Source organism: Mobula birostris, chromosome 4, assembly GCF_030028105.1.
Source record: "Mobula birostris isolate sMobBir1 chromosome 4, sMobBir1.hap1, whole genome shotgun sequence".
NCBI classification, from domain to species: Eukaryota; Metazoa; Chordata; class Chondrichthyes; order Myliobatiformes; family Myliobatidae; genus Mobula; species Mobula birostris.
Window position 1 is genome coordinate 122,147,154 of NC_092373.1, and position 27,530 is coordinate 122,174,683.

The 27,530-nt window shown below is 40.8% G+C and overlaps 1 protein-coding gene across 5 annotated transcripts in view; it reads left to right on the forward strand.

The window, feature by feature from the left end:
• rapgef2b (Rap guanine nucleotide exchange factor 2b) overlaps nucleotides 1–27,530 on the forward strand; it is a 388,703-nt gene that overhangs the window by 29,162 nt on the left and 332,011 nt on the right. The window contains exon 1 of one of the 5 annotated variants that reach the window (XM_072256008.1): nucleotides 2,400–2,418. The exons of the other annotated variants lie outside the window; for them this stretch is intronic. The gene's annotated coding sequence lies outside the window, so the exon portion shown is untranslated. Of the gene's footprint in view, nucleotides 1–2,399; nucleotides 2,419–27,530 lie in introns of those variants that run through there. 5 annotated transcript variants of the gene reach the window in all.

Sequence of the window (27,530 nt, forward strand, 5' to 3'; positions counted from 1 at the left end):
TTAAATGGTCAACTCGACATAGACTACCGATCCCACATCAAACCCAAACCTATTAGGAGTAGAAGAGGGCACTTAACTCAATTTGAAATACTAACTACCCAGTCAGATGTGTACAGCAATTTGTTTTTCCCCCGCACAATTAAAGCATGGAATAATCTTAATCCTAACACAGTCACACAACCAAACCCAATTAAATTTAAGGCAGCTTTTCTTCTTCAAAAATCTCCTCCTTAAGCCCACCCTCTGCCACCTCGAGTTTAAGTTCCATGCGGAATATTTTGGAGGATCAAGAACCAAGAGAGTGGAATCTTCTGCGGCCAGACCTGCGTATTTCTGACATTAATATTTTTAAAGATAGATTCAATCAAATCAATTTAGGGGATCTAGTCAAAAAAGCTCACTTTACAATTTAACTGTCACGCCGTTCACAACGACTGCGCGTTATAACAGCGGTGGTCAGTCAGCGACAGTGCCGGCTTGGAGACCCTGGGGTACAGGAGATTGAGGGTACAACCACCGCAGACTGGGAGGCCAGAGGGTACGGGCAGAAGATCAGAGGATGCAAACAGAGAAACTGAGGGGACCAGCTTGAAAGCCACCTCCAGTTTAATTTCCGTGCGGAATATCTTGGAGGATCAAGAACCAAGAACCAAGATCAGCCGTCCGGAGATGAAAATGCCGTTTCAGTGTGGACGGTAGGTCAAAACGAAGAGAAAAAGCTTTGTTTTCAAAATTATCTGACGTAGTGTGGACGTAGCCTGAGTGGGTTTTCTTTTGGTGCTGTTTCCTCCCTCATGCCAAAGGCACAATTAGTTGGTAGTTTAATTGGCTATTGTAAATAGTCCTTTGTGTAGTTGGTGTTAATGTGGGGGTGGGAAAGAGTTAATGGAGACATTTTAAGATAAATGGGATTAGTGTACAATGTGTGCCTAAAGGATGGCTAAAGTACATTAGATCTAAGGAACTCCTTCCGTACACTCCAATTGATAGGTGGAGAAACCATGCTAGTCCCTTGGTACTACTTGGGCATACACATCAGAGGTCTGTGTTTCTCCCTGTGGTAGAGAAGGACTGAGAGATTCAATTGCCACTCAGATTCTAAAGTATCCTTATTTAGTGGGCTAAAATTATATTGTAAAATGCTGTACTCTACTGCAAGGCCATAAAATATGTAAACCAGCTGTAATTCAGCTAGGCATGAGTGTAGTTGTTGTAATTGCAATGAGACTTGCACAGACTAGAACAGTGGAGGACTTGAACTATATCTCCTAATGGATTGTGAAGCCCGACCTGAAAGTGAACCAGCACAGAATACTGGTCTAGCTTGATCCCATTCTGGTCCATATTCAGTGAATGTTTGGCATTGGTTGCCCTGCCTTTGTAAGGACCAAGCATCAATTACACCTGTAAGGATCTTATGAGGCTAAAAAGCAAACATTGCCAAAAACATTGCTAACATAAAGGGCTTTAGCATGAGTACTTTATTGAAGCGTTTGCTCTTGTTCCTGGTAATAAACTGATTCCCCCTGATTCTGATACCATTTGTAAAATATCAAGGATAAGAAGTTAGCTGTTGTCAAGGATATCCTTGGTATAACAAAAAGAAGAAAACGTTCCTATTTTGCAATTTCTGAACAACCACTGATCCCACTCATAGAAGAAGAAAATCAAGCTAGACTAGCTGTACTTCGATAACCAATTAAACCCAGAGCCCTTGGATTTAAAGAACCTAAGAAAGCACAAAGCAGGCAAAAATCTTATCTGCTTTGAAAGAGAAGATTTCCATTGTATTAATGATGAAGTCAAAAATTTATAAACAAAGTTGCAAACTGAAAGTTAAGAAATTGTAATGCTTGTTCCATCAATAATGGCAAAAAAATTCTTCACCAGTCTGAGTTGCTGAGAATGTTTCATTCTTTTCTAAAGATTTGGAGGAATTGGTAGTGGGGTTGGGGATTATGCCAATGCTTGTTGAGCAAGATGAAGCTTGTGCTGGAGATATTGACCTAGGCGTGGATACTTACAACAATTCTGAACTGGAAGAAGGCCAAATTTGAAGAAATGAGAAAGAATCTAAAAAGCGTGGATTGGGACAGGTTGTTCTCTGGCAAGGATGTGATCAGTAAGTGGGAAGCCTTCAAAGGAGAAATTTTGAGAGTGCAGAGCCTGTATGTTCCTGTCAGGATTAAAGGCAAAGTGAATAGTTAATAAGGAACCTTGATTCTCAAGGGATATTGCAACTCTGATAAAGAAGAAGAGAGAGTTGTATGACGTATAGGAAACGGAGTAAATAAGGTGCTTGAGTATAAAAAGTGCAAGAAAATACTTAAGAAAGAAGAAAGAAATCAGCAGGGCTGAAAGAAGACATGAGGTTGCCTTGGCAGTCAAAGTGAAGGATAATCCAAAGATCTTTTACAGGTATATTAAGAGTAAAAGGATTGTAAGGGATAAAATTGGTCCTCTTGAAGATCAGAGTGGTCGGCTGTGTGCGGAACCAAAAGAAATGGGGGAGATCTTAAACGGGTTTTTTCCGTCTGTATTTACTAAGGAAACTGGCATGGTCTATGGAATTAAGGGAAACAAGTAGTGAGATCATGGAAACTGTACAGATTGAAAAGGAGGAGGTGCTTGCTATCTTGAGGCAAATTAAAGTTGATAAATCCCCAGGACCTGACAGGGTATTCCCTCAGACCTTGAAGGAGACTAGTGTTGAAATTGCAGGAACCCTGGCAGATATACTTAAAATGTCGGTGTCTATGGGTGAGGTGCTGGAGGATTGAAGAGTAGCTCATGTTGTTCCATTATTTAAAAAAGGATCGAAAAGTAATCCGGGAAATTATAGGCCGGTAAGTTTGACGTCGGTAGTGGGTAAGTTATTGAAGGGAGTACTAAGAGACAGAATCTACAAGCATTTGGATAGACAGGAACTTATTAGGGAGAGTCAACATGGCTTTGTGCGTGGTAGGTCATGTTTGACCAATCTGTTGGAGTTTTTCGAGGAGGTTACCAGGAAAGTGGATGAAGGGAAGGCAGTGGATGTTGTCTACACAGACTTCGGTAAGGCCTTTGACAAGGTCCCGCATGGGAGGTTATTTAGGAAAATTCAGTTGCTGGGTATACATGGAGAGGTGGTAAATTGGATTAGTCATTGGCTCAATGGAAGAAGTCAAAGAGTGGTAGTAGAGAATTGCTTCTCAGAGTGGAGGTCTGTAACTAGTGGTGTGCCACAGGGATGAGTGCTGGGTCCATTGTTATTTGCCATCTATATCAATGATCTGGATGATAATGTGGTAAATTGGATCAGCAAATTTGCTGATGATATAAAGATTGGAGGTGTAGTGGACAGTGAGCCAATTCAGAGCCTGCAGAGGGACTTGGACCAGCTGGAAAAATGGGCTGAAAAATGGCAGATGGAGTGTAATACAGACAAGTGTGAGGTATTGCACTTTGGAAGGACAAACAAGCATAGAACATACAGGGTTAATGGTAAGGCACTGAGGAGTGCAGTGGAACAGAGGGATCTGGGAATACAGATACAAAATTCCCTAAAAGTGGCGTCACAGGTAGATAGTGTCATAAAGTGAGCTTTTGGTACATTGGCCTTTATTAATCAAGGTATTGAGTATAAGAGCTGGAATATTATGATGAGGTTGCATAATGCATTGGTGAGGCCGAATCTGGAGTATTGTGTTCAGTTTTGGTCACCAAATTACAGGAAGGATATTAATAAGGTTGAAAGAGTGCAGAGAAACTTTACAAGGATGTTGCCAGGACTTGAGAAACTCAGTTATGGAGAAAGGTTGAATAGATTAGGACTTTATTCCCTGGAGCGTAGAATAATGAGGGGAGATTTGATAGAGGTATATAAAATTATGATGGATATAGATAGAGTGAATGCAAGCAGGCTTTTTCCACTGAGGCAAGGGGAAGAAAAAACCAGAGGACATGGGTTAAGGGTGAGGGGGGAAAAGTTTAAAGGGAACATTGGGGGGGGGCTTCTTCACACAGAGTGGCGGGAGTATGGAATGAGCTGCCAGACGAGGTGGTAAATGTGGGTTCTTTTTTAACATTTAAGAATAAATTGGACAGATACATGGATGGGAGGGGTATTGAGGGATATGGTCTGTGTGCAGGTCATTGGGACTAGGCAGAAAATAGTTCGGCACAGCCAAGAAGGGCCAAAAGGCCTGTTTCTGTGCTGTAGTTTTTCTATGGTTTCTAACAATTCACTGATCTTGTCAGTGGATTTGGCAAATTGTCTCTAAGCAATTTTGACAGTGGTACTTGAGTACTTTTGAGCTGTTGGTGCTTTTAAACTGTCTGCATTTTTGATGTGTATAGGAGGATGGGATTCATTTTGCTCAATAGGTTGTGTATTTGGTGTCAGGATTAAGACCCTGGTCATTGAATAATCTTTTACAAGCATTTGATGCCTATGCTGGCACACAGGAGATATTGTTAGATTAGTCATCAACTTGTGTTGCTGTTGAGAGGAGGCTTCTGAGATGTGGGAAGTGAGATTTTATTGTGGATTAAAGAGAAGGATGCTGTGGAGATTAACTTTAGTATTATTTCAATGACATCTGTGCCTTTGACCTAAAGAAAAGTGAAGTAAGGAGTTTAGTTTGCACACTTAAGGAGATAGGCTGTATGTAGATTCCCAGGAAATTTGAGCTTAATTCAAGGACAATATTTGTCTTTATAATGTTATTTTAGTGAAGTTGGGATATTTATCTAATGTGGCAATAAAAGAGAAAATAGATTTAAAAGGAATACAGGAAAAATCAATGGATTAAGAGTTTGAACAAATAGAAAAGACAAAATGGTGAAAATTGAGCTAATCAAAATTCTGAATTTGGTGAATGAAATTAAATAAAAAAATATGGGGTGGGGGGAGTTAAAACTTAAAATCAATAACAATGCCAAAGTGTAGTGTAGAACAGGATTCAGAGCAACATAAATGACAAAATATTCAGGAAGTATTAAGTGTGGTGGAAAATATTTAAATCAATTTTTTTCTGGTAAAGAGCTAGTACAAAAGTTGTACTTAATTTGTATAACAGTTGAGGAACAGAGATGAAACTGTTACATATCTGAACAATGGAAACATTTTGCCATGCTGAGTTATGCTATGTTACGCAATATGGTGAAAAATGCAAGAAGAATCTGGAAACAACTGGACCTCAATTTGGGAGATTCCATGATATTAATATTTTCTTTTGCCTTTGAAGTGATGCATTTATTACTTAACAAGGAAAAATTAATACAGTGTCTTGTTTTAAATAGAGAAAATAATTAACGTAAGGCAAAAGGACAGGTAAGAATAATGTCAATTTAACAAACCAGTAAAAGTTTTGTAAATCATTGTAAATCAAAATTAATAATACTTAAATGGCTGAAGCTAAATTTAGTGAGAATAGAGGGAATTGCTGAGATAAATTGGAATGTATAACTGCTAAGAAAGCATATGGATATTCAGATTGTTCAAATTTGAACAATTTAAATGTTGAAATTGTTTTAAAATTGCAACTTGACTGACTGAACTCAAAATTGCTGGTGGCATTTAATCTATTAAGCCCCAATCAATGATGTATCAGTTTATCTTGTTTAAATCAAAGTGACTACAAAGTCTATTGAATGTTTGATTCTTGAATTAATTGTTGGAGCAATTAAGAAATTTTATGTAAATTAACTTGCAAATTTTAATTGCTATTATATGAAGTCATCACTGGCATTGAGTAACTGTTATGAAAAGTGATCATGTTTGAGGTGGTGATTATTATGTTTTATATATGTATGAGCACTAGCTAGATGATTATTATTGCCGGACAAAATGCTGGATAAACTTAGCAAGTCAGGTAGCATTTATGGAGGGGAGTAAACACTTGATGTTTTGGGCTGAGACCCCTCATCAGGAGGGTTGAATACCTGTAATACAATCATGTTATTACTGTATTTACATTTAAAAAAAATGCTTTACCTTTTGAGACTTTGTCCCGAAACCTCTGGGCTTGAGCTTGTTCAAATTAGGTTAATAAACAGAGACTGTAATTGACAAAAGAACAAGAGGGAAATTGATCAGGAATTATGTCATAGATTGGAATGCACCTCTTGTAAGATGGTGGAATCAAACTTCATGGGAACTTTCAAAGAAAAATATTTCAAGAGAATAAATTTGAACCAATTTGTATTTTTCTTTTGGGCTTGTGAAATTTAACACGTTATAATTTTTAATGGTAATTTTCAGAGTTTGTGTTCATCTTATCTTGATTACAGTATCAGTTCAACATTTTGTTAGTAATCTTGTGTACAGTTGTTTGAAGTTGTGTTGCATTGCATTGTTACCTGAGATGTGCAGGGCAAAATTTGAAACACTGCATCTCCTGTTGTATCCCAAATGCTGCTCCTCCATTTTGAATGCGAACCAAAGGTGACACCGTAGATTTTCAAGGAGGCTTTGACGACATCCTTGAATCTTTTCCTGCTCACCATATACAGCTCTAAGCTCTGTCATGGAAAGAGATTGAGTCTTTCATAGGTATCTGGTGTTGGTCACAGAAATGACATGACGTCCATAGGAGCTATCTGATTGATTGTAATTAGTTACTCAATGCTCAGAATGTTGACCTGGGAGAGGATACTGATGCTGATAAGGGTATCTTGCCAGTGTATTTGGAAGATTTTGCAAAAGCTCATTTCTTAGGAGGTTAAGGAGGTTTGGGTTGTCATCAAACACCCTAACAAACTTCTACAGATGTATTATTGAAAGTATCCTGACTGGTTGCATCATGCTCTGATATAGCAATTTGAATGCACTGGGGTGTAAGAAGCTGCAGAGAGTTGGCACAATGCATCATGGGCATATCTCTCCCATATTGTCTAAATCTCAGTGGCCACCTTATTAGGTACAGGAGTGGAATCTGGTATGACCTTCTGCTGTAAACCACCCACTTCAAGGTTCAATGTATTGTGTATTTCAGTGGTGTTTTTCTTTTGCACCATTCTCTGTGAACTCTTGAGACTATTGTGCATGAAATTCCCAGGAGACCAGTAGTTTCTGAGATGCTCAAAACACCAGCAATCATTCCACAGTCAAAGTCAATTGGATCATGTTTCTTCCCTATTCTGATGTTTAGTCTGAACAACTGATCTTAGTCCTGACGAAGGGTCTTGGCCTGAAACGTTGACTGCACCTCTTCCTACAGATGCTGCCTGGCCTGCTGCGTTCACCAGCAACTTTGATGTGTGTTGCTTGACCATGCCTGCTTGTTTTTATGCATTGAGTTGCTACCACATGATTGGCTGATTAGATATTTGCATTAATGAGCAGGTGTACAGGTGAACCTAATAAAGTGACCATTGAGCATATAACAGAGCAGGGGAAGCTACTGTCTCATAGACTGAGTTTTGTGCTGGGTTTGAAATCTTGATCTTGAAACTCCATTTTCCCTTGGGTTGTGCTGGTAATGGTGAATTTCGTGACTGATCCCTGCCTTCACTGAGAGATTGCTCCCCAAATACAGAGAGAGAGAGAGCATATTTTCCAAATTCTTTCTGTGAACCTGTATTGTTGGAGGGTGTAGTTTTACATGGCTGGCAGGTTGGATGAGTATATTTGTTTTGCCACTGTTCATGGCCCTTCTGCTATGTATTGTGAATGAGTTGAAGATTACTGTTAGCTTCACTTTTGAATGTGTGCAATGCCATCTACGTACTGCAGCTCACTTTCTGAGGCTGGGGTGAACTCTGATTGGAGTGGGTGCTAAGCTTGAACACAAAACCTCTAGGTTAGGTCACTCTTACAGGAAGCTTGTTGCAGATAAAGAGCAGCATTGTTTGGTACCAGTCTACACTGAGACTATTGTGCCGTGCTCTGCTGTAATAAGACTGTGGCTTTACCAAGACTGATAGTCTACTAAGACAAATATTTTTTCCCCCTCTCACTTCAGGCCTTTTCTGGTTCACATTGTGTAAAATAAGGTGCCTAATTCTGGGTCCCTTGATCCTTTTCCTATCAAATTAATTACTCTCTAGAATTCATTATTATTCCTTTCCATTATTTGGCAGTTAATTGTTCTTTTTTCTTGAGTGCTGTCCTTTTAAAATCTGCCATTATCCTTGGCTCCAAAACAATCTTGATGTAAATTACACCCACTCTGCCACACTGAAACAATCTTCTTGCTCCCAGGATCCCTTGATTGGGCAGCAATCTTTAATGTGAATGACCTAAACCATTCTCAGGCATCCCACGTCAGTCTTGAGATTCATGCATGCCATTTACCTTTCTTGTGCAGATGCACTGATAGTTTAATCATTACTTATGAATTATGCAATTAATAGTTAAACCACAACAAGCTATTGTGAAGGAAATGTTCTGAAAAGATGCATATCTTTCAAGGAACTATTCTCATTCTATCTTCCATTGTCTCCCCACTAATTGCTGTGAAGCAGTTGAAGAAGCGTAAATGTATATTTTTCCCTCTCTTTCCCCCCTTCCTCTATTCCCCACTCTGGCTCCTTACCTCTTCTCACCTACCTCTCACCTTCTTTTGTCCTATCAGGTTCCTTCCTCTCCAGCCCTCCATCTTTCTTACCCACCTGGCTTTACCTATCACCTCAAACATGAGGAATTCTGCAGATGCTGGAAATTCAAGCAACACACATCCAAGTTGCTGGTGAACGCAGCAGGCCAGGCAGCATCTCTAGGAAGAGGTACAGTCGATGTTTCGGGCTGAGACCTTTCGTCAGGACTAACTGAAGGAAGAGTTAGTAAGAGATTTGAGAGGGAGAGGGGGAGGGGGAGATCCAAAATGATAGGAGAAGACAAGAGTGGGAAGGATGGAGCCAAGAGCTGGACAGTTGATTGGCAAAAGGGATATGAGAGGATCATGGGACAGGAGGCCCAGGGAGAAGCAAAAGGGGGAGGGGGAAAACCCAAGAGGATGGGTAAGGGGTATAGTGGGAGGGACAGAGGGAGAAAATGGAGAGAGAGAGAGAAAGAATGTGTGTATATAAATAAATAACTGATGGTGTACGAGGGGGAGGTGGGGCATTAAGTGTCTATCCACGGCCTCCTCTACTTTAAAGATGAAGCCACACTCAGGTTGGAGGAACAGCACCTTATATTCTGTCTGGGTAGCCTCCAACCTGATGGCATGAACACTGACTTCTCAAATTTCTGCTAATGCCCCACCTCCCCCTCGTACCCCATCTGTTATTTATTTATATACACACATTCTTTCTCTCTCCTTTTTCTCCCTCTATCCCTCTGACTATACCCCTTGCCCATCCTCTTGGTTTTTCCCCCCTCCCCCTTTTGCTTCTCCCTGGGCCTCCTGTCCCATGATCCTCTCATATCCCTTTTGCCAATCACCTGTCCAGCTCTTGGCTCCATCCCTCCCCCTCCTGTCTTCTCCTATCATTTTGGATCTCCCCCTCCCCCTCCCACTTTCAAATCTCTTACTAGCTCTTCCTTCAGTTAGTCCTGAAGAAGGGTCTCGGCCCGAAACGTCGACTGTACCTCTTCCTAGAGATGCTGCCTGGCCTGCTGCGTTCACCAGCAACTTTGATGTGTGTTGCTTCACCTATCACCTTCTAGCTAGCCTCCTTCCTCCCCCCCGCCTTTTATACTCTGATGTCTTCCCCCTACCTTTGCAGTCCTGAAGAAGGAACTCTGCCTGAAATGTCGACTGTTATTCAATCCTATCGATGCTGTTTGGTTTGCTGAGTTCTTCCAGCATTATGTCAATATTGTATATTTATTTTGTTTCAGAATTAGAATCAGGTTTATTATCACTATTATCACGTTTGAATTTTTTTTGTTTGTGTGGCAATGGTATACAGTGCAAGGCAAAAAAAAATTACTGTAACTTCAGACTTAATTTAAAATAAATTGTGCAGAAGAGACAGCACCTTTTGAAGATGTCTTCACTGATGGGGAGAATTGTGCCCATGATGGAGCTGACAGAGTCTACAACCCTCTACAGTCTCTTTTGATCCTGTTCATTGGAATCTCTGTAGCAGTCAGTGATGCAACCAGTTAAAATTCTCTTCACAGTACATCTGAACAAATTTGACAGTCTTTGGTGACATACCAAATCTCCTCAAACTCCTAATGACGTATAGCCGTAGGCGTGCCTTTTTGTGACGGCAGCAATATGTTGGGCTCAGAATAGTATTGACACACCCAGACATTTAAATTCCTCACTGCTGACCCCGCAATGAGCACTAGTGTGTGTTCTCCCGATTTCCTTTTCCTGATGTCCTCAATCAATTCCTTGGTCTTACTGAAGCTGCGTGCAAGGTTGTTGCTGTGACACTGCTCAGCTGGCCAATCTGTTTCACTCCCGTACAACACCTTGTTGCCATTTGAGATTATGCCAACTAATGTGGTGTCATCATTGAGTTTATAGATGATATTTGGGCTGTTCCTAGCCACACAGTCAATAGTGTAGAGAGTAGAGCAGCTTGAGATGTTTGTGTTGATTGTCAGTGAGGTGAATATATTGTTACAGATCTACAATGAGCCTGGTCTCCTGATGCAAGAATCCAGTTCTAGAGGGAGGTACAGAGGCTTGTTGATTAGTACTGATAGGATGATGGTGTTGAAAGCCAAGCTGTAATACCTATGTCAGCAGCCTGATGTAGATAGTCCAAGGCCAAGTAGGAGCCAGTGAGATTGTGCCCACTGTAGTCCTGTGTGGCAGGAGGCAAATTATGATGTGGGAGGAAACCAGAGACAATGCATTCATGGGGAGATTCATATTCAGAGGGACAGAGGGAGAAAAAGGAGAGTGAGAGTGAGTCCTGACGAAGGGTCTCGGCCTGAAACGTCGACTGCACCTCTTCCTAGAGATGCTGCCTGGCCTGCTGCATTCACCAGCAACTTTTATGTGTGTTGCATTCATGGGGAGAATGTGCAAACTCCACACAGACATTACCTTAGGGCAGGATTGAACTATGAGGCAACGCTGCTATCTGCATCACTGTGCAGCTTCCTTGTATGAGCAGTGAGCAAAAATATAAGCCCATAGAAGTGAAATGTCATTTATTAATTCAATGTTTTTCCCCTGTGTGGATAATATTTGAAGAGCTTTAAAACTCATATTTAAAGCACATTATTTTATTTATTATTTTTTCGGGATGTGGATGACGTGGATGATGTTGACTTGGTTGCCATCTATTGTCCATTCCAAATTATATTAAGAACTACTTTTTGATACTAATGTCCTTAAGGTGCAGTGCTGTTTGGCAAGTATTTTCAAGGTTTAGACCAAGCATGATTAATGTTTGTGTGTGACTTTTAAGTGGAACCAGAAAGTGACAGAGCATCATAGGTTTACTGCTCTTATCCATTATGGTGGAGATCAGATTTAGGAGGTGTTGCAGGAGAAGTTTTGGCAAATAACTACAGTCCATTCTGTAGATAGTACATCCTGTGGTCACCATGATGCAGTAAATGTTTAGGGTTGTATTTCACTTTGAAGAATGTTTTGCCCTGGATGGTGTCAGTCTTTTCAAGTGATGATGGAGCTTCACCATCCAGACAAATTGAGAGTCTCCTAATTTATGTATTGTGAATGACTTTGAGGTGTTGGGAGGTGAATTGTTTGTTCCATAAAATGCTTTTTTTTTAAAAACATGGAGCAATCTCTCACTAGATTATAGAAAAGATCATTGCCTGGTATCCTTGATTTAAAATCCTGTAAGATATAACAGGAAAGAAATATATAGCTGGTAACTGGTTTCAGAAAAACAAGAGTTGGTGTTCGGGTTGTTGCAGTGCACTTATCTTAGTGAAGCCATGGAGAAGAAAAGCAGGCAACACAATGTATAGATTTTAAAGGGAGGAACTTTTAGGGTGGAGGAATCTATAGTACTATGGCATAGAAATATATTGAAATAGTAACAGGATGTCATTAAAATATTTTATTTTATGCAAGCGAAAGAGAAATGGAATATTAAATAGGTAAGTGAATAGTTGAATAGACGTTAAAAGAAATGTTTCTTCTGCAATCATAGCAATTTCCTAAGAATTTAAAACTCGAGTAGCTAGCATTTCTGTTGCAGAAGTGCTGAAGCTTTGATTTCAGGAAATGTGCAGAGGCATTGAAAGAATTGTGCTTTAATTTCAGACTATGAGACCATACAGTATTGAAACAGAATTGGGCCACTCACCCCACAGAGTCTGCTCAGCCATTCCATCATTCTGATTTATTATTCCTCTCATCCCCGTTCCCCTGCCTTCTCCCTGTAACCTTTGATGCTCTGCCATCCGCACATTCACCACACTCTGGCTAAAGAAGTTCCTTCTCATCTCTGTTCTAAAGGGATGTTCTTCTATTCGGAGGCTGTGCCCTCTGATCCTATACTCACCCACTATAGGAAACATCATCTATACATCCACTCTATCTAGGCCTTTCAGTATTCCATAGATTTTAATGATTCTTCCAAAATCCAGCCAGTACAGGCTGAGAACTAACAAAGGCTCCTCATATGTTAACTCTTTCATTCCCAGAATCATTCCCATGAACCTCTTCTGGACCCTCTCCAATGTCAGTGCATCTTTTCTTGGATGAAGGGCCCAAAACTGCTCACAACACTCCCAAGTGCGGGGAATGACCCATCCCTCATAAAACCTTAGTGTCACATCCTTGCACTTGTATTCTAGTCCTCTTGAAATGAATGCTAGCACTGCATTTGCCACCTTTACCATCAACTCAACCTGCAAGTTAATCTTTAGGGAATCCTGCGCAAGGGACTCCCACATCCCATTGCACCTCCTGATTTTTGAATTTCCTCCCCAATTAGAAGAGTCTATACTTTTATCCCTTTTACCAAAGTGAATGACTGTGCACTTCTCTACACTATAAAACATCTGCCACTACTTTACCCATTCTCTCAATCTGTTCAAATCCTTCCAGACTCCCTGCTTCTTCAACACTACCTGTCCCTCTACCTATCTTTGTATCATCTGCAAACTTGGCCACACAGCCATCAATTCCATCATTCAAGTCATTAATATATGATGTGAAAAGTAGTGATCCCAATGCCGACCCTGTGGAACACTAATTGTCTCTGGCAGCCAACCAGAGTAGGCCCCCTTTGCTCTGACACTTTACCTCCTGTTGAGCCAATCTTCTATTTATGCTAGTATCTTTCTTGTAATACCATGGGCTCTTGTTAGGCAGCCTCAGAGTTCAGTGTCAATTAAAACCTAGTGTGGCAGCTTGTCAAAGGCCTTCTGAAAATCCAAGTAAACAACAAAGGATTCTCCTTTGTCTTTCCTGTCTTATTTCCTCAAATAATTCCAACAGATTTGTCAGGCAAGATTCCCCCTTAAGGAAGCAATACTGATTTTAACTTATTACTTTATCATGTGCCTCCAAGTAACCTGAAATCTCCCAACATCTTCCCAACCACTGAAGTCAGGCTAACTGGCCTTTCATTTCCTTTCTTTAGCCTCCTTCCCTTTTTAAGACATGTGCCTTCTTTTTTTATTTGCACCATCTGCGATGAAGTGGAAGGACTCTACAAAATAGCATCCTAGTTTAATCTACTCATAGCTGGAATCTAATGAGCCATGCACCAACTAGCACCAGCAATGATTTTTATTGAAGTAGTAGCCACTATTAAATGTTGCTGGACACCATGCTGGTGCTTGAAAAGGATAATAATGCCCCATTGATCTTATGGCAATATTGTTGAAGGTTTTTGCATTTTATTAGCAGTGCAGTAATATTGTGCAAAATTGTTAGCATTGTGTTCTGTGTTTGCACAATGCGTACTGAATGGTTTTGCTGTTCTGAGATGTACGTTGCCATTGTGTATTTTATTCTGTGGTAGTTAAATATTAGAAGAGATGTTTTTGACAGTGCCATGTGCACTGACTAAATTTTAATTGACACTGAACTCTTTTGTTAAGAATTACATATGAAACACAGCTGTAGGAAATGTATGTTTATACAGGATATCCCAGTTAAGCACAAAAGCTTGTTTACAATGGATTTCTTCCCAAGGGTGGCTAACAGATGCAGTATAGCAGACAATATAAGTAAGATAAAAATCAAACTGATACATCCTGCAGCTTTACTAATTGCCTCTTTCAATATGTGCAAAACGTGTGTTTAGAAATGTTTAAGAATATTTGCAGGACTGACTACATAAAAGAGGGTAACAGTATGAATGAAGTGTTAACAGCATGTTCATTGCAAACTGTTTATATGATACTGACAAAAGTTGGCTAGATTTGTTGATTTTTAAGGCCATGTGGTATCTTAATCTTTATGGGAATGTAGTCTAAGTACAGTAGTTATATGTGGCAGTCATACAATAGTTGTTATTTGGTCCATGTCAGTGATAAATTGGGGAAAAAAATCAAAAGGTCCATGGCAATATTTCGAAGTGTATTATTCCAAACCTGATTCATTTTTAAAACAGTTTTAGCTAGTTTTGTTTCCAGTTGCCTGTAGTGCATTGTCCCTTCAGCTTTAACATTCAAAAACATTTCTACCATACTTTAATTTGGGCTTCTTTCACATTGTTACTGTGCATTACTGAATGCCATTGACTGTTGCAATTTCAATTTCCTGAGTCCAAGGCCCTGAAATTCTTTCCTTAAACCCTTCTCTTTTCTCTCCACAATGAATTCACTTATTAAAACCCATAACTGACTGAGCTTTTTGTCACCAGACATATTATCATAGGTAGGTCGGTATCAAGTTTATGCTCCTGTAAAAGCATTTTGAGACGCTTTACTACTTCAATGATCAGCATAAATGCATACACATATTACGAGACAGAAGTAGAGTTTACTCATACGCCTGGTTGAATTGTCCATCTGTAAAAATTCACAATCTAGAATTTAGTGGCTGTTAGCTGCTGCTTTGTGTAGTCTGAATTTAAATGTGAGTATTGAATGAGTAAGTGGTTCAAGGCATCATATAGGACAATTTAGGACATTTACAATGCTGCCATTTGCTATTTTCTCATTTCAAGCAAGCACAGAAGCAACAGTACTAACATTTAAAAAAAAACTTGTAGAAACTGTACAGCATGGCATAGAAGGCTAAAGACTAACTATGTCCAACTGTGTGCCTTGGCCTCTATTTCAAAGAGGCACTCCCAATGTATTAATTTATCACTTTTCTATTCCCTGAATGTTGGCCATCAGCCTGCAATTATGACCAGTCTAGTGCTGTTTTTTGTATTTACAATGTACCTACATAAGGCTGGACAAGCAAATACTCAGGCAAACCCCCTAATCCATCATTTTGGAGCAACAGGTTTCCATTGGGTGATATTGTAGACTGCCAATGGGAAATATTTGGTTTTAAGTTGCATAGTAATGTTTATGGCATCTGAAAATCGTTGTATCCATTTGGTCTAGTACTTGTATAAAATCAAAATGATCTTTCATCTACAGTTTTGCATAGTGGATTGTAAGTATATTGATTCCTGCTACAGGCCATTTTTTGTATATGATTGTAGACAATTGACATCTTGGCTACTGCAGTGAACATTTGGCTGCACTGTACTTTATTGCAGAATTCAAAGGGTATTGTGTAATAGAATTGTATTCTGAAGGCTTGGACAAATATGCAGAAAAAAATAAGTATGTGAAATGGTGTGGCTTTTGATTATTACAGTGAATGAGGAAATATTGTTGGAATGTTTTGAAGTCTTGGATGTGAAAAGTTGGCCTTGCTGATTATCTGCTCCTAGGACGTGGATAGCAAGGTCCAGACAAGGAATACAGCACAGCTGGTATTTTGTTGGTGCCCCACCCTGGAACATCTCTGACAGGCTTTGACAGAGGCAGAGTTGGGAGGACAGAGTGGGTGGGGATGTTTTGCTTTGTGTCATATCTGTGAAGCAGAGCAAGGTTCTAAATGTCTTTGATATTTAAATGATGTATTCAGTATTTTAAAACATTTTAACACCATTTTGAAAAACACTAAAAATTTAACACTCGTCCTTGAAAACATTTGATGTAAAGTTACTTGACTCATCTTCCCTATTTGACAAGCTGAGAATCTGTTCAATAAAGAGATGCTGTGTTGTAATGCTGGCCAAACTTTCATCTTCATGTGGATTCAGTGACTATGCTATCACTGAGTATGTTTCACACTTAAAGAGACTGGGTAACCATAGGAATTATTAAGTAGAATAGCTGTTTGCTGACACTGGAGCCTACTGGCAACAGCCAGAAATATCTGGCTTATTGTGTAATAAGGTTGTTTATAACTTGCTGTAGAAGGGATAACTAAACAATATGAATTTAATTTGGTTCATAGGAATTGTTTAAGCAACAGTTCACCCATTCACTTTGGTTTTTATTTAATTGAATTTGCTCAGTTTAAATTAATTTGAAAAATTATATTATCAAATTATGTTCAATCTGGTATTTATTAGAATTAATTTGACATTAATGATTTTTATTGAAACAGACACAATTCAGTTAATCTCTTTCACTCAACAGCACAGTTGGCAGAAATCAATGCATTGTACTTACTGATTTTTAAGTTATCTTGTGATAATTATTTTGAGGAAACACAGCAAGTGAGGAAGCAGTGACAATATGATTAAGTTACTGGACTAGTACTCCTAAATAAGGCTCAGTTGCATAAGAATAACTGCATTGAAAGAAGAACAAGGGTGAAACTGAATATGGCACTGGGTACATTATGACGGCTGTTTCACAGATACAAACTCATTGCAGAAAATCATAATGAGTTACAAAACTATGAATTGGTTGTTTACTACATATTGAAATATTTGAAATACATGTGGGATGGATGGCCCTGGGAGTCCTCTGTGGCATTAACATTAAACCATTTGAACATTAGGACACTCAGCACAGACTGGTGCAATTCTACATTGCCACCATACTGAGCATCCTCATATCAGTCATTACTGCCTGGTTTGGTGCAGCATCATCTCACAATATAAAAAGTACAATGGACTGTCAGGTCATTGGCTACTGTCCACCATCACTGCAGGATTTGTATGTGTCCAGGACAAAGAAGAGGGCAGGAAAAATCGTTGCAGATATTACCCATGCTGCAAACTGATTCTTCTGAAAGCTGCATTCTGGAAAGTGCTATAGGGCTATTAAAACAAAAGCTTCATGCCATCTTGTAAGTTTCTTCCTTAAAGCAGTTGTGTACTGATCAACCATTCTAGTTGGTCTCTCCCCCCTCACCAAATTGATTATTCCTATCACTACACTGCACTGTAAACACTTTTTGTTTTAACTTCTGGGACGCCAATTAAAGCAACTCGGAAGTGGCGCAGCTTGACGGAAACGATCAAGTATTCCCATTCCAGCCAGCTACAGCAGAGAACCTCAACTTCTTCTGAGGTGTGTATAGTCAGCAATGATGTTTTAATATGATTAAACAATCAAAGCTGCTTAAAACTGAAGGAAATAGATTGGACTGTAGCCGGTGAACTGTCCTCTTAAAATGACGATGGAAATTAGGTTGTCGTGGTGGGTTAATGTTGCGTTTTTTTTTAAAATGAGGTTTTCGACTCACAATACTGACCACCTTGCTGGAAATGTAGAGTCTCTGGTCAATAAAACTGAAGATCTCAGTGCTAGGGACATTAGGACAGTGTGTGTCCTCTGCTTCCCTTCCATATCAGATGCAGCGTTTCAGATTGATTGGTTCACGATACACCGCCAAGATAGGACTGCTGAGTCTTTAAAAGCTAAAGATAGGGGGAGAGGTGGGTTTGCTTCATGATCAATTCCTCATGGTGTAAAAATATGGTGGTGCTGTCCCACTCCTGTTCATCAGTTCAGGAACGCCTTGTTACCTGCTTCTTTACCTGCCACAGGAGATTTCAGTGATCAGTTTAGTTTAGTGGCAGTGTACATCCCACCACAGGCCAATTTAGACGAACTGAATGATGTAATATCAACAAGCATGAGACAGCACATCCGGATGCCTTCCTCATTATTTTGGGGGATTTTAACCAAACCAGATTTAAAAAAGTCACTAAATAATTATTATCAACAAATCACTTGTAGTACCTGAGGAAACAACACTGTTACACTAAGTTCAAGAGTGCATACTGTGCTATCCCATGCCCACACTTTGGAAAGTCTGATCACATGGCTGTGCTCCTAATTCCTGAGTATGGAGAGAGACTGAAGTCTGCAGCACCAGTAGAGAGGGCCAAGAAGGTATGGATAAGATAGGTGCATGTGCGCTTACAGGACTGCTTTGAATTGGTGGACTGGACTATATTCAGCGATTCATCTTTTGAGTCTGAGTGAGTATGCCACAGTTGTACATGACTTAATTAAAATCTGTGAGAATGACTATGTCTATGAAAACTTACTGTACATTCCCAAACCGTGGATGAACCAGGAGTTTTGTAGTCTGCTGAAGGCTAGATCTGTGGCATTTAAGTCTGGCAGCCCAGGTCTGTACAAGAAAACCAGGTATGACTTACAGAGGGCCATTTCAAGAGCAAAGAAACAATTCTGAGTGAGGTTGGCGGTGGAATCAAATGCATGCCAACCCTGGCAGGGCTTGCAGGCCATTACTTCATACAAAGTGAAATTCAACGTCATGAATGGCAGTGATGCTTCACTACCAGATGAGCTCAACGCTCTTTATGCTTGCTTTGAAAGGGTGAATAAAACTACAGATGTGAGGATCTGGTATGGCTCTGAAAACTTGTGCCAAGCAACTGGCAGGGGTATTCAAAAACATTTTCAATCTCTCACTGCTACCGTCAGAAGTACTCACCTGTTTCAAAAGGGCAACAAATATACCAGTGCCCAGGAAGAGGACCGTGAGCTGCCTTGATGACTATTGGCCAGTAGTACTCATATCTACGGTGATGAAATGCTTTGAGAGGGTTGGTCATAGCTAGAATCAACTCCTGCCTCAGCAAGGACCTGGACTCACTGCATTTTGTCTATCGCCACAATGTCCACAGTGGACGTGATCTTAATGGCTCTCCACGTGGCCTTGGGTCACCTGGACAATACAAATATCTTTGTCAGGATGCTGTTCATTGATCATAGCTCAGTGTTTAACACCATCATTCCTACAGTCCTGATCGAAAAGCTACAGAGCTTGGGCCTCTGTACCACCTTCTGCAACTGGGTCCTTGACTTCCTAACTAGAAGACTATAACTTGTGTGGATTGGTAATATCTTCACCTTGCTGACAGTCAACATTGTTGCACCTCAGAAATGTGTGCTTGCCCATTGCTTTGCTCTCTCTATACTATGACTGTGTGGCCTGGCATAGTTCAAATGCCATCTGTAAATTTGCTGATAATACAACCATTGTTGGCAGAATCTCAGATGGTGACGAGCGAGATATACCAGCTAGTTGAGCGGTGTCACCATAGCAAACTTGCACTCAATGTCAATAAGACCAAAAGAGCTGATTATGGGCTTCAGAAAAGAGTAAGATGAGGGAACACAAACCAGTCCTCATGGAGGGATCAAAAATGGACAGAGTGAGCAATTTCAAGTTCCTGGGAGTCAAGATCTCTGAGGATCTCACCTGGTCCCAACATAGTGATGCAGTTATAATGAAAGCAAGACAGTGACTATATTTCATTAGGAGTTTGAAGAGATTTGATTTGTCATCTAAAACACTCAAGCTTCTACAGATGTACTGTGGAGAGGATTATGACTGGCTGCATTACCATCTGGTACTGCACAAGATCGTAGTAAGCTGCGGAGAATTGTAAAATTAGCTCCTTCGTGGATACTAGCCTTTGTAGTATCCAAGACATCTTCAAGGAGTGGTGCCTCAGAAAAGTGGCTTCCATTAAGGTCCCCCACCACAAATCTATGCCCTCTTCTCATTGTTACCATGAGGAAGGAGGTACGGAAGCCTGAAGAGGCACACTCAGCAATTCAGGGCCAGCTTCTTTCCCTCTGCCGTCTGATTTCTAAATGGATATTGAACCCATGAACACTACCTCAGTGCTTTAAAAAAAAATTCAATTTTTGCACTACTTACCTTAATTTAACTATTATGTGTGTGTGTGTGTGTGTGTGTGTGTGTGTGTATATATACATATAGTTTTTCTATATTTATTGCAATGTACCTCTGCCAGAAAATTTCATGACATATGCGGTGACATTAAATCTGATTCTGATTATAAAGTTGTTTATATTGTAATACATGTTGGTATTTAGTTATTTATACATGTTTATTCCATATCTGTATTTCATCCTCTAACTTTATTTCTGTATGTAATTCATTATTCTTATAATTGGTTAAATGTCTTTTGTTGCTTGTAGCTAACACACTACAGCAAATTCCTAATGCATGTAAATGTATATGGTGAACAAAATTGATTCGTGGTCTCACTACAGTAATCAAGCCCCAGTATCTCTTCAGAACACAGACTGCCAGTTTCACCATAGGAGGCTACTTTAGGGGGTTCTTTTTTTAATTGACAAGCAATTGCTTGTGCAACAATACTCTATTAAACAATGTAACAGCCTCTTATGATTCAGGCCCATCAAAACCAGCCATTAAGTGTGGGACACCCTAATTTTGCACATTGTAACTTGGCAGAGAAAGGCAATAATTATGTTCTACTTAACTGACTGTCATCTACACCATTTGTTACAATAATGTGTATTTTCTGACTCAAAGGATAAAATTTGCTTCTGGATGTTGGTAAAAACGGAATCCCTTCATAACCTGGAGACTGCCTGCACTTTGTCCTCACAAATGCATCTAACTATGATACATTGGCAGAAATGACAAACATACAGTCCGAATGAAGCTGTGTCATCATCCAAGCTGTTAAATGCTGGCATCTGTTCAGCAGTGTGGGATTATATACAAAATACTGGAACTTGCTGCCTTTAGGATCCACTGCCAGTGGAAATGATCAATAGTCTCCTTTAAAAGGGAATTGAATCGAACTGGCATATGCCTATAGGACTGAAAAGCTACCTTTTTTCCATAACAATTCTATGACCAGAGAGAGTTGTAGTGTAAAGATGAAGTGGTAGTGACTTCTCTTGATAAGGGCATCCCACATGTTTCAGCTGAAACATGTTCAGGTAAAATCACCCTTACAGAATTCACAAATTACTAACCAAAAACCTCATGGAATTAATGGGGAGGGGAGTGGAAGGGGAGGAAAAAATACTTCAATGATTGAATAATTGAAGTCATATGATTGTTGTTCAAGCAACACAAACAAAATGCTGGAAGAACTCTGCAGGACAGGCTGCATCTGTGGGAAAAAAAAAGTATGGTCGACGTTTCAGGCCGAGACCCTTCAGCAGGACTGGAGAAAAAAAAGATGAGGAATAGATCTCCATGGATGCTGCCTGGCCTGCTGAGTTCCTTCAACATTTTGTGTGTGTTGCTTGGATTTCCAGCATCTGCAGATTTTCTCTTGTTTGTGATTGTTGTTCAAATTCACTCTTTTTTTCCCAGTGTCAGGATTTTGCTAGGGAAATTCCTTATGCCTCTGTCCTTCTCAACGGTCTTAATTTGCTTCTTCAGAAGTAAGCATGCTTACTGATCTCAGCATGTTCAACTTCAATGTTGAGAAGATGCAACTTAGAGAAAGTCTTGTTCAGTATTTGCCCTCATAAGTGATATATGTGCTGCACAAATGTTAAGCAATCATTATCTCCACCAAAAGGAGACTATTGGGTCTCCTTGGCATTCTGTTCCTGAGTCACTGTTGTCAAAACCTTGTTTATTGCCACTGACCAGAAAATTAAATGGACAGGGACAGAAATCCGTGACTGAAAATGCAGGTCAGGGGTACACTGAGTGCCATCAGGAGCATGTCACAAAGTCTTACAGGATACAAATTGGCGATGTGTAGGACTATTCTTTCCTTACTCAGATATGTGCATTTCTGAGCATCAGCTTGACAAAGCAGCTGTTTAGTTGGCACCTTAAGCATTCACTTTCTTCACCACTGGCACACCATGTCTTAAATGTGCTGCATCTACAAAATGTAGGTCACTTACCTATCTGGACTGTTGATATAATATTTCCAAAGCTCTTGACCTCCATAATCAGGGAAGTCAAGGGAAGCTGGCTGAGTAGAACAGTATTAACCATCAATATGCTGTCAAGCCACATTAATTTTGTTTGGAAATGTGCTATTGTTCATTCATTGTGATAAAGTCCAAATCTTGAATCTTCCCACTGAACAGCATTTTGCAAACGTCTTCATCAGAAATAAAACACAACCTCAAGAAAATGGGTCATGATCACTTTCTCTAGATCAGTTATTGTCAGAAATCAATGCTGAGCTTCCCAGGTATACCTGCATTCCTAAAATGTTTTCTTTTTGTCAAGTGAATGATCTTCCTCATCCAAGGTTTCCTTTAGCACACAGGACAGTGATTTGTGAAGAAAAGATTTATCTTCAATGTAGTTTGCTGGCCATCTACTGCAGGCTTCGTCTGGCAGCTGTTATTTGGGAGTCAGCCTCTTGGTCATTACTGATGCCATTTCACCATTCTTAATAATGGACAGTGCGACTTAAATGTCATTATTTGTCCATTGTTGGTGATGAGATGTGCTTTGATCAGTTTATTAGTTGTGGGTTTGACTAGTTTTATTAAAGGCATGCTGCTATTTGCAATTTGAACTGAACTAGACAGTTTACAATATCTGACTTCATTTAGTTTTATATTTCAGGGTAAGGGAGTCTAAAACTAGGGTTTAAGGTGGGAAGGGGTAGATTTAAAAGGGCATGAGAGGCAAGTTTTTCACGTAATGCATGATGGGAATGTAGGATGAGTTACCAGAGGAGGCGGCAAACTTCAAAGTAAATTTATTGTCAAAGTACATGTATTTCACCTTATACAAACCTGAGATTTGTTTTCTTGCAGGCATACTCAGTAAATCCAAGAACCATGATAGAATCACTGAAAGACTGCACTCAACAGGGTGGATAAACAACCAATGTGCAAAAGACGACAAACTGTGCAAATACGAAAGAATAAAATGTAGTGGTACCAATAATAAATAAATAAGCAATAAATATTGAGAACATGAGATGAAGAGAGACAGATACAATACAATGTTTAAAAGATATCTGGACAGCCACATTGGTAGGAAGGATTTGGAGGGATATTGGCCAAGGCAGACAGATGGATCTAGCCCATGTAGGCAACTTGGTTGATTTGGGCCAAAACGCATGTTTCTGTGTTTATAACACTGTAACTCTGTGTTCTATGTATAGTTTGATGTCAAATTATATCAACTTTTGCTGAAGAGAATGATTTGTATTCTGAAGTTTTGATAAGAACTGGTGAAAATATTTTGAACAGAAACATTCATTATTACACAATTAGAGATTCAGCAACATTACAAAAAACATGTAAGAGGTCAATTTCTTCTCCCATGCTTTGTTTGCATCGGAGACTGCACATATTTGATATATTTTGAAGTAAGAAATGTGTGTTCCTTGAAGAGGGATTTGCAATTGATGCTCTCATGTATCTACTGCCTTATTTGGAGAAAAATGTCATGGATTTGGGAGGAGTTGCAGCCATGGTATGCTGTCTGTGCTAAGGGAGCTTGTGTGGAACTGAATGTTTTGAGTGATCCCATGTACAGTCGAATAAGCTTCCTTTATCATGAATGATGTAATTCTTCTTGAGAGATGTTGGAGCTATACTCACCCAGCTAAATCAAGTATTCCATAAATCCCTTTAAGTGTTTGGGGATCTTCTTTGAGCTGCTTCCTCTTGTTAGCTGTTGGATTGCATATAACTATCTTGATTAAATGTGACAGGGCTTTGGCTTAATCCATTCTAAGAGCTATTGGTGCTATTAGTAGTGCTGAATTTTTAAGGTGTCCTTCGGCTTTGGTTCTGTCAAAGGTAGGAACAACTTACTTAAATCTACTCTCAGCTCTTTCATCATCTTAAACACCACTACAAGGTCTTCCTCTTTTATCAAGAAAAAGACCCCAGCCTGTTGAATAATTCCTGCAAAGTATGAAATGTTGCCTCCTGTTTCCAGCCCCACATCAATATAAATAGCTAAAAGGTTCAAGATTGTTTATTGTCATTCTTTAGAACACAAATGTAAAGGAGAACAAAATCATTGTTAATTTGGATCCGATGCTGCATTATAAAAACACAATAAGTATATAGGCAGCCATCAATCCCAGGGGATCATGGGTTTACATCTCTGGTGGACTGGGTTAAGCAGCGTCTGCTGTGACTATGGAGTCCAATGTAGGAGTGACAGTCCTTGCCACACTATGTATAGCAGAATGCTGAGGCAGCTCTGATGTCTTAGGCAGCTTGGGCATGGAGCTTTCAGCGGCCTCTCTTTTCCTCTACTTGCTCTACCAGTGTGGTCTTGTACCTCAAGAGACCCTTTTCACCTCCTGCTTCCAGGCACACCTGTCTGAGGCGAGTGACTGCCATGTGTTGCTGCTATTACCAAGGGCCTTGAGGTCATGCTTGCAGGTGTCTTTGTAGTGCAACTGGGGTCTTCCTGTTGACCTCTTTCGGGACCCCAGCTCCCCAAAGAGAAGGTCCTTTGGTATGTGCCCGTCTGCCATGCTCATGCACTTCTGTTTGAGGAAAGTGAACATGAAGGTGGTGCCTGGACTCTCGAGCACTGTGTTGTTGGTAACCTTGATTTCCCAGGTGATACCAAGTATGCGTTTGAGGCAGCACATATGGAAATCGTTGAGTCGCTGCTCTTGTTTTGTGCACAGGGTACAAATTTGCTGGTGTAGAGCAAAGTGCTCAGCACGCAGACTGTGTACAACTGGACTTTGATGTTCATGGTGAGTCTGTTGTTGACCCAGGCTCTCTTAGTTAACCTTGAGAAGGTTGTGGCTGCTTTTCCAATGCACTTGTTGACCTCGCTTTTGAGTGACTTGTTATCCGAGATTGTGGAGCCCAGGTATGTGAATTGGTGGACGACTTCCAGCTCAGTCAACAATGTTAATGGATGACTTGTCATCAACAAGTTGCCCCATCACATCAGGCTGAACTCTGTGCAGGCTTCCGCAAAGCTGGTTATGAGAGCTTGTTGCTCCTGTGCATGAGTTGCCGCGGCTGTGTCATCGGCAAACAAGAAGTCTCTGAGGAGCCTTACCTGTACTTTGGTCCTCGCTCTGAGTCTTGACAATCTGAAGATGTTTCCGAGGTAAATGCTGTCAGTGGCCTCTCCAAGAGCAGACTTGAGCAGGACTGCAAAGAAGATGCTGACCAGCGTCTGAGCAAGGGCACACCCCGTTTTACCCCACTGAGGATGTTAAAGGACTCTGATGTGGAGCCGTTGAACGCTGTGGTCCTCTTCACTTTGTCATGAAATGATCTGATGATACTGAGTAAGATTAGGGGGCAGCCAATCTTGACAAGGATCTCAAAGAGGCCCTTTCTACTCACAAGGTTGAGTGCCTTAGTAAGATCGATGAAGGCAAGTTAGAGTGGTTTCTGCTGTTCTCTGCACTTGTAGTTGCCTGAGGGAGAAGGTCATGTTGATGGTGAACCACTCTGCTCTGAATCCACACTGAGACTTGGGATAGACCCTTTCTGCGAGCAGCTGAAGCCTCTTCTGGGTGACTTGAGCAAAAAACTTCCTCACAACACTGAGAAGAGAGGTGCCAGGATAGTTGTTACAGTGGCTCCTGTCGCCCTTGTTCTTGTAGAGAGTGATGACGTTTGCATCCTTCATGCCTTGGGGTATGCTGCCTTCTCTCCAACACTAGCAGAGGATTTGGTGCAGCTCTGGATTGGGGGTGCCCTTAGCACGTTTGAGAACCTCAGGAGGGATGCTATCTTTTCCTGGTACTTTCCCAGAAGAAAGTGCTTCCAGTGCGTTGCTTAGTTCCTCCGGTGTGGGGTCTATATCAAGTTCGATCATGGTGGGCGGAGGTTCGGGAAGGATATTAATAAGGTCAAAAGAGTGCAGAGAAGGTTTACAAGGATGTTGCCGGGACTTGAGAAACTGAGTTATAGAGAAAGGTTGAATAGATTAGGACTTTATTCCCTGGAGCGTAGAAGAATGAGGGGAGATCTGATAGAGGTATGTAAAATTATGATGGGTATAGATAGAGTGAATGCAAGGAGGCATTTTCCACTGAGACTAGGGGAGGAAAAAACCAGACGACATGGGTTAAGGGTGAAGGGGAAAAGTTTAAAGGGAACATTGGGGGGGCTTCTTCACACAGAGAGTGGTGGGAGTGTGGAATAACCTGCCAGATGAAGTGGTAAATGTGGGCTCACTTTTAACATTTAAGAAAAACTTGGACAGGTACATGGATGAGAGGTGTATGGAAGGATATGGTTTAGGTGCAGGTCAGTGGGACTAGGCAGAAAAATGGTTCTGCACAGCCAAGAAGGGCCAAAAGGCCTGTTTCTGTGCTGTAATGTTCTATGGTTCTATGGACAGTCTTCTGACATACGGCTCTGAGTGATGTTCTACCCAGCGTTCTATCTGTTGTGTTCTGTCCTTGATGACTTGTCTTGTTGATGATTTTAGTGGGGCAGTCTTGCTCTGTAAGTGTCAGCAGCCTCCTGAATCTTGGAGCAGAGCTGGAGCCAGTAGTCATTGGCACACCGCCCAGCAACCTGTTGAACTTTGTTCCGGGTAGACTGGAGTACTTGCAGGTTCTTCTCGCTAGGAAAGGACTTATACACTGTTAGTGCTTTTCTCTTCTCCTCAGTAAAAGGCAACAGCACTTCAGAGTGGGCCTCAAACCAGTCAGCAGACTTGACTGTCCGAAGATGGATATGGCAGTGTTGTAGATGGTGTCCTGCAGGTTTTCCCATCTCTTGCTGACATTGGTGTCGGGAGAGCCAGGCAGCACTTCTCCGGTGCCTGCACAAACTCTGGTATCTTTACAGGGTCACGAGTATTGCAGGTGTCGATGCGTGGCCTCCCCTCCCTTTTGGAACGATGAAGTCTTCTTGGCTGAAGTTTTACCTTGCTGCTTGCAAGGGAGTGGGCAGTGTTGCAATTTGCACTCTAGTAACTGTGAGTCACCTTGACAGTCTGAAGACTGCTGCGTCTTGCGAGGATGGGATCAAGTTGGTGCCGATGCTTGGACCTCGGATGTTTCCATGACACTTTGTGCTGAGGCTTGGTGTTAAAGTAGCTGTTAGTGATACGGAGGTCATGAATTCAAGGAAGCGCTGGCCGTTTTCATTCATCTTTCCAGTTCCGAACTGCCCTGAACAGGAGGGCCAGCTGTGGTGGTTGCTGCCAACTCTTGCGTTAAAGTCGCCGAGAATGAGAAGGGACTTCTTTGATGGCTGCGCTGAGTTCATCATAGAACTTGTTCTTAGCTTCTTGGGTAGAGCTTAATGTAGACATATAAACACTGATAATACTAACCAGGCCGACAGACATTTGAAGCTGAATCATGAGCAGTCTTTCAGTTCCTTCAGAAGGTGGTATGATGGCAGCAACTAGGCTGTTTCTGATGGTGAAGCCATCATCATGCTCCCTGGGCTCTTCTCGTGGCTGTCCATGCCAGATGAAGGCGAAATCTTCCTCTCGAAAGCTTTCAGAGGAAGAGGGCCTGGT